The sequence below is a fragment of the Astatotilapia calliptera genome, chromosome 17, assembly GCF_964374335.1.
Source record: "Astatotilapia calliptera chromosome 17, fAstCal68.1, whole genome shotgun sequence".
In the NCBI taxonomy this organism is placed as follows: Eukaryota; Metazoa; Chordata; class Actinopteri; order Cichliformes; family Cichlidae; genus Astatotilapia; species Astatotilapia calliptera.
Window position 1 is genome coordinate 8,878,535 of NC_137438.1, and position 12,369 is coordinate 8,890,903.

Sequence of the window (12,369 nt, forward strand, 5' to 3'; positions counted from 1 at the left end):
GGGTTAGACCACCCTTTAGTCATTGCACAGTTCTGGGGTGGGATCACCGGCGTGTCCCCCTTTCTGCCAAGAGCCTCTCGAACCTCGTTGGTCTGGTGTTCCTGGTTTTCGCCAACCCCTTCATGGTTATTGCTGTGTTTGTGGGATCCATCTTCTCCAGGAGCCCAAACGTCATGACACTTGACCCCAGTTGCTGTCTCGGCAGTCCCTACATCTGTCTCTGCTGTGAAGGGTCCTCACATCTCCGGGTCCCCGTCTGGTGTCTCTTCCTTTCTCTGCAAGAGACAGAAAACCAAAACACCTCTCTCCCTAGCCTTGATAATCTAATATTGTTATCCATTGTTCTTCTAATGATTCAAATTTGGTTTAAAATATTATGTTCAGGACTTATTCTAATCATAATCTATGTGTGTGTAAAAGAAATCAAAAATTAGTGAACCCTTTCTAAGTCTAACACATTATAAGCTTAAGTTTTACCATAGCTAAATTATTAAACACAGAAATAACGTCATAAGATGTTCATAAAACCATTGTTTGATGTTCGGACTCAACTCCCCCTTTTTGACACACTCCCATGTGTCAATTCATTGGAGCTAGACAATTAAAAGAGAAGGTTAGTGACATCATATCTCAGAAAGTATCAGAAATTCTTCTCTCGAGTACCGTTGCTCCAGCCTTGTCATCCCTGAGGATCTTCGATCCCGAAAATGTCCCTTCTCCTCATGTAATAAAGTCTGTCATCCTTCCATGCCCTGGTAACTGGTCCATCCAGAGCTGTAACATTTTGAAATGTACATACAACAAGCCAAACCACACCTTGGTCACACCAACCCTTTTCTGCCCCGAAGACGTCCAATGCCATCCTAGTATGAACTGTCAAAAGTGGCTTTAACGCTGACTATCCTGACAATCCATTTTATAACGTTTCCTGGTCAGATTTGCCAATCTCTGCACCAGGGTTGTAATAGTTTTGCAATTTTCATCAGTTTATATTAGTTTTTACCAATTCTTTGCTAGTTTAGTGTAGTTTTTATTTTCTGAAAATCCTTAGTTTCAATTTTAGTTTTATTTGTGTTTTGCAAAAATTAAGTGTAACAAAATCCCAGTTCCGTCATATCAGTCATGCTCTTCTGGTTATCCTTGGGTGTTGAGACTAATAACTATTAACTCTTGCCGCACCGAGTGGTCCTAATTTTGGTTCAAGTGAATTGATAACCTTTTGAAGGCGATTGTTTCACACCTTTATTTAGATGTCCCAGTCCTGTTGTCTAGGGATACATCACACTGCCTTATCTGGGGTGAGCTGTTTTCTGGGGATGCGGGTTGAGTGGGTGAGCTCTTCAAGGAGGGGGAGTGTGCTCCCCCTGATGAGGTCTTCTAGGTAAGCTAGGTTAACCTTCTTGTGTGAGCTTTTCAAGTGCACTTTAAGGTTAGTGGGACTTTTAGTTTTATAAATGTCCCTCATGACCCCCTGATGACCCAGTATTTCATTTTTTGCACATTGTAGTACACATTTTAGTTTTTGCTTGTAGCTCGCATACTCTACTTGCCACTCCTCTAAGTCCTGATGTTTCTTAGAGAGGGCAACAGTACCTTTAAAATTATATCACACGTGTGGGGGTGTGGCCTTGCCAATTGTTTTGCCCACCTTTTCAAAATGGCTGGCGTGCCCACAAGCATATTTCATGGAAAAAGAAAGGTAAGCTTGATATTTACATTTAAAATGTTTTGTTAAACTCAGATTTTTATTCTATTCTTTTTGCAAGTACCCCTCCTCGGTGGCGAGAAACTGTTGGTGTGGTCAAGTGGGTGCTCTGGAAACAAACGCTCAGGACAGAACAGTTATCAGTCATGTACTTCCTACAAATTTTGCATATGTTTTATTCCATATTGATCCTCTGAGTGTAATGGTACATTTTAATTTGAATTTATCCAAACTAAACACAATATTTTCTTTATTTACTTTGCTCTTGTTCTTTTGCAGTACCACATCCTATCAAATGTCCCTGTCGATTATATTCTACATTTAATAACTTACTATTTCAAGTGAGAACCTAAATCACGTGGACCAATGTTTATTATTGCATATCTCTATTCTGAATGTGGCCAGTCATTCATAGGTATTGTTCAATTTTGGCGATTTTCCTCTATAAAATTTAATTGACTTTTTACAGTGGCCTGCTATGGTTAATAATAACATATTCCAGTCATGAGTGCTATCAATAGTTATCTCCACTGTAGCATTTGGCATTCCCAATAATATAACATGATACCTTAATCAAAACACAGCTACTATAGCACAGTTTTCTTAATGCAAACATCAGTAACTCAAAATCAGCAACCACAGTGTTAAGTCTGCAGTTCATACTTATGTGAAGCTAGAGTCTCCTCCTCCAGTCTCTCTTATCCTCCTGCTCCTGAAAAAACAAAACAAAACAAAGCGAAGCATCCACCCTTCTCTTGTCCGCTGGGTGAATTGTTTATGAATTGTTTATTGGCATTTACTAATCCTAAAGCGGGTGCAGTCATTGTCTCAGTATCAAGTCAGTCAAAGCTTTTAGTCGTCAGTCCATCACAGTCCATTCACATGCATACCTCCACACACATTCATACCAGATGTTGCTGATAATGGAGTCTCACGCGCAACCTATTCGAGCATCCATCACCAGCAAGATGACGTCATCATTTTAAAGGAAAACAATTCCTTGTTGTTTTTTGGGCCGGATTGACTCGGTGCAATCCTTTTAGATCAGTGTTCCCTATAAGTGAATTTCTCCCAAGCCAATTACAATCATGGAGAAGCACACTTTGCAACTGTTTACAGTAATAATATTTTATAGCGCTTTAAATTTCAATCTTTCAGGCCTTGTTTAAAGAGCTGATTGTTAAATCATGAACTCACAAAATATCAACATATCACCACCGGTGGATCACACCTCTCAGATGTTTTTTCTCCAGTGCACTGTAACAAAAACGAAAACAGACATAACCAACAAAATACTACTAAAATAACACAAACTAGGGCCCGTTGCAGACATGTCCAAGCATAAAACTATCCCTCTCTCGCTTACGAGAAAGAACACAAGCCAAAGCTCACTGATATAATCAAGCTAGCGCTAAGCAAAACCAAACAATCAACCAGAAATTCACAGGAACATTTTGCTTCCTGCCGGGACAATATTGTGTGGGAATGAGAAGCTCAGGTGCCGTAACACCTTTTGTTCCTCCTTGAATTAAAACTCAATCACAGAAAATGCCGTACTCCGACCTAAAGCTTACACTATTAATTCATCAATTTCACTCTGTGCCACTGTTCCTCATCAGGGCTGTGTGAAGCACAGCAAAGAATTCAGTCAAGGCCTTGAGCCATAAACAGACATCACGCACAGACATTGTTTTCATAACCAAACCGTTTTAGAGCTTATTCCTAAAATCTACATAAATGCCCTCTGGGTGACATATAACACATTCTAAGTTTTTAATGGTAATCAATGGCTCCTCATAAAAATTATGCATTGGGATGTTTGTGTGCAGCATTTTGCATATCAGCATAAGCAAAGCATTCTTCATTGCATCAGCGTGTATGTGTGTGTGCGTGTGGATCACTCTTCATTGCACAAGCGTGTGCATGTGTATGTGTGTGCATCACTTCTCAGTGAATCAACATTCCCGTGTGTGTGTGTGTGTGTGTGTGTGTCATTTCTCACTCACTCAACGAGTGCACGTGTTCATGTGTGTATTTCACTTCATTCTGAATCTGTGTGTTTGGAGACGTGTGTGTGTGTGTGTGTGTGTGTGTGTGTTTCTCTTCATTCTGAGTCAGTGCATGTAGATGTGTGTGTTTGTGTGGGTGTTTGTGTTCATCACTTTCCTGTTCTGGTGTTCTGGGTAAACCACGGCCTGAAGCGTGCCCTGGGGTCCTGCCCCCCTCCTTTTTCAGTTTGTTTGCGACCATTGCTGCTGCTGCTGCTCAAAATTCAGTCCGTCCTGGTTCTGACCCCAATTGGGGCAGTCCTTTCTCCAGTGTCGATGTTCACCGCAGGTGAAACCTGCATCTTCTTCTGTGTTTTTGTCCATTCTGAGGTGCCTTCTGACCTCAGTTACTCCTCTTGTCTCGGTCACGCCCTTTTTCGCCACCCGATCATCCGTGTTGGTCCATCACTGTCCTGCACAGTGTGAATGCAAAGTTATCAAGGTCAGCATTCTTTCGCTCGGCCTTACTTTTCATTCGGGCTTGGCGGGCGTCTCGTCACAGCTCTGTCAGCTGACGCAGTCTGGGAATTTTTCCCCCGTGTAGTGAAACGGGCCTTAGGTTTAGTGCTCTCCGTCTCGGCTGCATGAGATCACATTCCTGCAGGTCTGTTGACATTCTCAGGTCGTTGTTGTGGGTCCAGCTGTTGCAGCATTTGGTCAGTGTCACGTATGGGGGAGAGCAGGAGTCCAGTCAGCCTCGGCTTTCAGGGCCGGCAAAGCAGCCTGTAATTAAATATGTATAGAAAAAACAAAAAACAAAACAAAACAAAAACAAACAAAAAACAAAAACAAATGAACAGGAAAATGATGTTGTGTTGGCTGTGTTATTCAGAGGGGAGACACACCGGGACCAGGCCCTGTGTCAGCCTTCTCTCCCCCTTTTTTTTTGTTTTTTTGTCTCCCGATATAATCAACTCCTAACCCACCAAGTTGACAGGACAACACCGGTATATGTTAAAATTCTTAAGATCATGTTTAAAAGCCCAAAAAAGGAACTTTCTTTCATTCAGTAATCACTTTTATTAATCAATCAACAGAAAACATGTCACAATTTGAATCTTTTAACCACTAAATTTGTTGTGTCTTGCCTGGTTGGTTAGACCAGTGTTCCTTTTTTTTTTTTTAGTTAAATTGTTGTCCTGCAACCCAGAGGGTTTCTTTGTCAGTAATGTATAGACTTCATCATTTAAGTATGTTAATTTTTCTTTAACCTTGCTGGAAAATCTTCACGTGTTCATGAGTGTAAGCTGTTTCTTCATTGCGTGTATGTGCATTTGTATAAAAGCAGGTTAATTTGATCTTTTTCTCAAACTAGGCGTTACCTTAAAAGGAGCCTTTCTCTCAGATTTCTCTGCTTGTGTGTGTTTTTGTTTCACCTTTTTGTTGTGATGCTCCGGACGCCTTCCCAACCTCCACAAGTCCGTTGGCCCCAATTTTATGTGTTAAAACTTCTCTTAGTTTCTCCTCTAATTCTCTCCTCGCTGCTGTCTTTTTCACAGCTGCTGATTCGTGCTGGGTGTGGTTCCCATTACCTATAATTTTTGCTTCGGCCGCTGTGCTTGTGGGGGCAGTTGGTCCAGGTCCGCAGCTTCCTGTATTAACACACTAAGAGATTTATTTAATTTCATTTTCATCACTTTTAAACCGATAAGCAGGCAACACGCCTACCTTGACAGCGTAAACTGTACGCCAGTCTCCCAACACATTCCTCTCTGTACTCCTCCATAATTCTCCACTGCACACCTCTTACTATCTCTCCTTTTTATTTTTATTACACCACAGAGTAATACACCCAATTATGCCCGTCTATCTCTATGTGGCTCCAAATTCCCTCTTTATTTTAATTTCACACTCGTCAGGGGACAGGCACACAACAATTTCAACCACTGAAACGAGGAATTCAACCTTTTTATATTTCTTTACTAAATCTAGACTCAACGTTTGTTCGCAAAATGTATCTTGTTCTAGTCCGGAATAAATGTGAACCCGTGATTACACGGCCGTTCCAGTGTTATTTCCGTGGCTATGCGGGGGCCCTCACCTCCCCAAGTCACCACCTCAGCACCCGGACGCCGCCGGTCCTGGCCACGCGTCCACGGACAGGAGGGTCGCTACTCCATAGGCAAATATTCCACAGGTACACTAGGCATCAACCTTTGATCCTAAAATGTGTATTTGCTCTAATGTCCTCCTAATCAAACACATTAACCGTCACTGTCACTGTGTTCACGCTTCACACTCCACACAAAAACACACTCAGAGCGCGCCTCAGTCACACTCTCACTCAGTGCGCGCTTCACCCACAAGACAGCACCCAGAGCGCGCCTCGCAGCTTCACACACACTCTCTCACCCAGAGCGCGCTTTGACACTCACACACAACACTTTTCCTCAGCGGGAATTTTACACAGAAACCTCTGAGCTCAACTATTAGATCTTCTTAAAGCACACTGCACCATAGACCAAAATACCCTTTTCTCTGCGATTATGACCGCCACCACGGGGCAAAGTCGCATCATAAAAGTGATGCTTGCATCCCCGAAGTTATACCAGACATCATAAACCAGGTTTTGCTCTATGTACTTCTTGGCAAGTAAAATTTTACTTTGTTTTATGACCGCAGCCCTTAAAAAAAAAACTCGACTGACGCCACAAACCACCGTCAAACCTCTATCAAATGTACTAAAACTAGCACCAACCACTACTGCACTTCACGGCCGCATATCACCGGAACACGGCCGTATCATAAACCAAACCTACGGACGTGTTTCGCTCTCGCGTTGCCAGTGTTTAACCGCACCGTGAAGCCAGCATCTGCTTTTCCTTAAATCAACTTCTATTTCATAGCCGGCAAGAGCCAGGACGTAACCGACACCATAAACAAACTTCAAACCTCGACTTCAATGTACTGAACTAATGGCCGCGTCTTCAGAAGAAATTCTAACGTATTATTGCTACAAAAGCCAGTATTAGACAAAATTAAATGTGGAAGGTAAAGTGGTTGCAACTAGCTCAACGTAGTATCTTATTAGTTTCTCGGTAGAAGCAGTTTACTGCAACTAGCTCAACGTAGTATCTTATTAGTTTCTCGGTAGAAGCAGTTTATTTAACACACTGGAATTCAGCCTCAACTTATGTTGTTAGTATCTTGCGCCAAAAACCAGACACCGACAAATTTACTGTGAAAATACATGTGACTCAGCGAACAGATTAATTTGGAAAGCCCAATATGCACATTTGGTATTTATAATACAACAGGCTGTGCTTACCTTTTTATTTTTGGACCGGTCCTCTGTTCACCTCGCCTCACGATCTCACCAAAGGTCAAATCTGCACCTCCTCAGCACACCAAAGATCCGGGTCACACGGCACCAAGTTGTTGGAAACACGCAGTTCTTTGAATCTTTGGGCTGAAGGAAGGACAATACTCGGTGTATCAATGCTCAATCAACAATCATTTATTTCCATACAATTCAACAATAAGAGCATTACAACGTCCGGACGGGAGAGATGCTACCAGAGGGTCAGGCACATGTCTCAAAATGGTGACGGGTTGCTCAGCTTTTTATAGTCTCTAGTGGCCCCCAGCTAGTCGTAAAAGCCAAAACATCACATTTTTTCTCTGTTACAGCGCCTAAGTTATGACCTCGGCAGTTGTTTCTCTGCTTTCTGTAAGGTGGGGGTGTGGAATGTGGTCTATCTATCTCCCCTGTCTTTAGACACAGAGTCTCCTGCTTACAACCTTCTCTTCATGATTCAACAATTAAGCATGTCAAGAAAACAGTGTAACACATTCCCAGCAGATCAAGGATACAGAGTGATGCACATTTATCTAATGAACTAATATGTGAATATGTTCTGTTAACTCAAAAGTATAATGAGAACTAAACTACATACAGCTCACACACTCTATATTAAAGGGTATAATGTGATCTACAGCAGTATTCTAATTCAACTACTTTGATTACATATATAAGGTAACATATAATAACAGAATAATATCACATTGCTCATAGGAGGTCAGTTGATTGTTGGGGTTTTCTTTGTATTGTTGTAAGGTTTATACCTTACAATATACAGTAAAGTGTGTTGAGGTGACACTGTTGTGATTAGATGCTATATAAATAAAACAGAGTTGAAGACCTTTTTGCAGATTCAGTTTACGCATTGGTTAAATAAAAAAACTGTAGCTACAAAACAAGACAACACAACAACAAAAATAAAGAGGCAGGTGAGATCCACCCAGGGTCTGGTCTGGTCCTCTCTCTCTCTCTCCTGCAGTCCAGGGTTGTTGTTTTTTTTATTATCATAATCTGATATTAAAGATTTAAATTATTTTTTGTGTGTAATTAGTATCAAATCATACATTTCAGATATTAACTAAAGGAAAAAAAGTAATCCCAGCCATACAGAGGACTACAAAATAATACAAGTGACTGAAAAACTTATTTTATGTTCATTCGACTTAGGCGCTCTGATGTCTGTACTTATCTCCACAGATATAATTCGTCACCAGGTCCAAGGTTCACACTTTCATAGTTCTTGAGTTCATCGAGTCCTGGAGTTCAGCTTGTCATTATCGAGAAGTTTGAAGCAAATATCCTGCAATAAAATACCCAGGGTCACTGGATATAAACTATTCCCATATCAGTCTTGGCAGGCCTAGGGCCTTCTGTGCAAGTTAAACTGTCATATGATAATTATATGTTTAGGTACAGTATATTGCCTGTGCATGACACTGGCCCTGGTTCATGTGACCAATGAGAAAAGCCTAGAAGCGCTCAGGACAGTCATGCAGAGGCAGTTCAACATTTTTATGCAAAGAACACTGTTTTGTCCTGCATTGTAAAATGCAGGTTAAACGCTTCATATTCAATGAAAGGCAGATTCTCATGTCTGCTGACAAAAAACACTGACTGAAAATGGCACCACTCTGACACCTCGGTGTGACTGTCACCTCCGTGTCATCCTTATGCTGTCACAGCGTAAAAAATGAGCAAGCTCACACCCGGACAGTTTTGCCACAGTGAGGTCTTTCTGCTGATAAAGTTTTATTATCATCATCTCCTGTCCCGTGCCTGGAAATGATCGTTGTTAGGTATCTGAACATTTTGTCAACAATGAGAGCAATTACACATTTTATGATAAGGTCGACTTCCTGAGTTTTGGCAAAAGGCTGCAGATTTATAATTTGTTTTATGACCACAATAATGCATCCTCATGTGCTGCAGCATCCACTCAGCAGATGTTTGGCACTGCAGCATTGTAAAAAAAAAAAGAAAGAAAGAAAGAAAGAAAGAAAGAAAGAAAGAAAGAAAGAAAGAAAGAAAGAAAGAAAGAAAGAAAGAAAGAAAGAAAGAAAGAAAGAAACATAAAAAAGGATTCAAACCTCTTTGAACTTTCTATTATTATCTCTGGATGTCAAACATAAGGCCCGGAGGCCAGAATTGGTCCAGCAAAGATGCCAATCCAGCCCACTGGACAACACTGGAAAATGTGAAGCAGGGCATAAATATTGAACTTTTAAATATATTTTCAGACTTTTTGTATATGTGGATATCTACAATAGAAATTTAGACATTTTTTTCCTTTTTGTGGACCCACAGTGAAAAAAATAGGACACTTTCTGTGAATTAACAAAAACATTCTGTTTTATAGAAGGGCTTTTTTCCCTCTATTTTTTTCCACATTTCTTCCTTGTAATTGAAGTTGTGCTGACTGGTTTCTTCCATGTACTATAGCAAATTTTCTTTATCATGTATAAAAATTGAGACACACTGTTGAAATTGCATTTTGTTGTTGTATATTAAGATATCTCACTAATTAAATATTTTGTTATTTTGTTTTTACAATGACAGAAAGGGGAGTTTCACTCCCACTTAAGATCAAAGTGGGCTGTATGTGGCCCACAATGTAAAATGAGAGTACAGTAACTCTCCTGAGACCTGTACAGTGAAACAGCCCCATACGGGACAAAGTTCATCCCTGTATATTATGCCTACAGGGAGTGCAGAATTATTAGGGAAGTTGTATTTTTGAGGAATAATGTTATTATTGAACAACAACCATGTTCTCAATGAACCCAAAAAACTCATTAATATCAAAGCTGAATGTTTTTGGAAGTAGTTTTTAGTTTGTTTTTAGTTTTAGCTATTTTAGGGGGATATCTGTGTGTGCAGGTGACTATTACTGTGCATAATTATTAGGCAACTTAACAAAAAACAAATATATACCCATTTCAATTATTTATTTTTACCAGTAAAACCAATATAACATCTCCACATTCACAAATATACATTTCTGACATTCAAAAACAAAACAAAAACAAATCGGCGACCAATATAGCCACCTTTCTTTGCAAGGACACTCAAAAGCCTGCCATCCATGGATTCTGTCAGTGTTTTGATCTGTTCACCATCAACATTGCGTGCAGCAGCAACCACAGCCTCCCAGACACTGTTCAGAGAGGTGTACTGTTTTCCCTCCTTGTAAATCTCACATTTGATGATGGACCACAGGTTCTCAATGGGGTTCAGATCAGGTGAACAAGGAGGCCATGTCATTAGTTTTTCTTCTTTTATACCCTTTCTTGCCAGCCACGCTGTGGAGTACTTGGACGCGTGCGATGGAGCATTGTCCTGCATGAAAATCATGTTTTTCTTGAAGGATGCAGACTTCTTCCTGTACCACTGCTTGAAGAAGGTGTCTTCCAGAAACTGGCAGTAGGACTGGGAGTTGAGCTTGACTCCATCCTCAACCCGAAAAGGCCCCACAAGCTCATCTTTGATGATACCAGCCCAAACCAGTACTCCACCTCCACCTTGCTGGCGTCTGAGTCGGACTGGAGCTCTCTGCCCTTTACCAATCCAGCCACGGGCCCATCCATCTGGCCCATCAAGACTCACTCTCATGTCATCAGTCCATAAAACCATAGACAAACTAGTCTTGAGATATTTCTTGGCCCAGTCTTGACGTTTCAGCTTGTGTGTCTTGTTCAGTGGTGGTCGTCTTTCAGCCTTTCTTACCTTGGCCATGCCTCTGAGTATTGCACACCTTGTGCTTTTGGGCACTCCAGTGATGTTGCAGCTCTGAAATATGGCCAAACTGGTGGCAAGTGGCATCTTGGCAGCTGCACGCTTGACTTTTCTCAGTTCATAGGCAGTTATTTTGCGCCTTGGTTTTTCCACACGCTTCTTGCGACCCTGTTGACTATTTTGAATGAAACGCTTGATTGTTTGATGATCACGCTTCAGAAGCTTTGCAATTTTGAGACTGCTGCATCCCTCTGCAAGATATCTCACTGTTTTTGACTTTTCTGAGCCTGTCAAGTCCTTCTTTTGACCCATTTTGCCAAAGGAAAGGACGTTGCCTAATAATTATGCACACCTGATATAGGGTGTTGATGTCATTAGACCACACCCCTTCTCATTACAGAGTTGCACATCACCTAATATGCTTAATTGGTAGTAGGCTTTCGAGCCTATACAGCTTGGAGTAAGACAACATGCATGAAGAGGATGATGTGGACAAAATACTCATTTGCCTAATAATTCTGCACTCCCTGTAGGTGTGAAGTAAGGTACGGAGCCCCGCAGGGGACATGGGAGAAAAAAAAATTAAGACAGACTTTTGCGAGATCTCGCAAAACAAACTCGGGATCTCACAAAAGTTTTGCGAGATCTCGCAAAACAAACTCGGGATTTCGCAAAACTTTTGCGAGATCTCACAAAACAAACTCGGGATCTTGCAAAACTTTTAGCCGCATTCTTCGGACGCTGGCTCGAAGCCGACCGGGAGGTTGAGGCACGATGTGCCGGGAAAGTGGTGTTCCTCCCCGCTGTAGTAGGTCTCGCATTCTTCCCGTTAGCTCGAAGCTAACGGGAAGAATGTGGCTAAAACTTTTGCGAGATCTCGCAAAAGTTTTGCGAGATCTCGCGTATCTGAGTATTTTGTCCACATCATCCTCTTAATGCATGTTGTCTTACTCCAAGCTGTATAGGCTCGAAAGCCTACTACCAATTAAGCATATTAGGTGATGTGCATCTCTGTAATGAGAAGGGGTGTGGTCTAATGACATCAACACCCTATATCAGGTGTGCATAATTATTAGGCAACGTCCTTTCCTTTGGCAAAATGGGTCAAAAGAAGGACTTGACAGGCTCAGAAAAGTCAAAAACAGTGAGACATCTTGCAGAGGGATGCAGCAGTCTCAAAATTGCAAAGCTTCTGAAGCGTGATCATTAAACAATCAAGCGTTTGCGAGATCTCGCAAAAGTTTTGCGAGATCCCGAGTTTGTTTTGCGAGATCTTGCAAAAGTTTTGCGAGATCCCGAGTTTGTTTTGCGAGATCTCGCAAAAGTTTTGCGAGATCCCGAGTTTGTTTTGCGAGATCTCGCAAAAGTCCGTCTTAATTTTTTTTTCTCCCATGTCCCCTGCGGGGCTCCGTAGTAAGGTGGAATAAAGTACACACACATTTTTCTTTGAAAAACGAAAGTGTGTTAAATGTCTAATATATCTCTCTATATATCTTATTAGCAGTGTAGGGCCTAACACGTTATTAAGTAACTCGTTACAGTAAGTACGTTATTATTGTGGTAACGAGCATGGTAACTAGTTA

The 12,369-nt window shown here is 41.3% G+C and overlaps 1 long non-coding RNA gene across 1 annotated transcript; it reads left to right on the forward strand.

Moving 5' to 3' along the window:
* The first annotated feature begins 3,111 nt into the window (after nucleotides 1-3,111).
* Nucleotides 3,112-4,420, forward strand: LOC145421305 (uncharacterized). The gene is made up of 2 exons (XR_013902638.1): nucleotides 3,112-3,683; nucleotides 3,833-4,420. It is a non-coding gene; the product is annotated as an uncharacterized LOC145421305 (long non-coding RNA).
* Nucleotides 4,421-12,369: the final 7,949 nt, after the last annotated feature.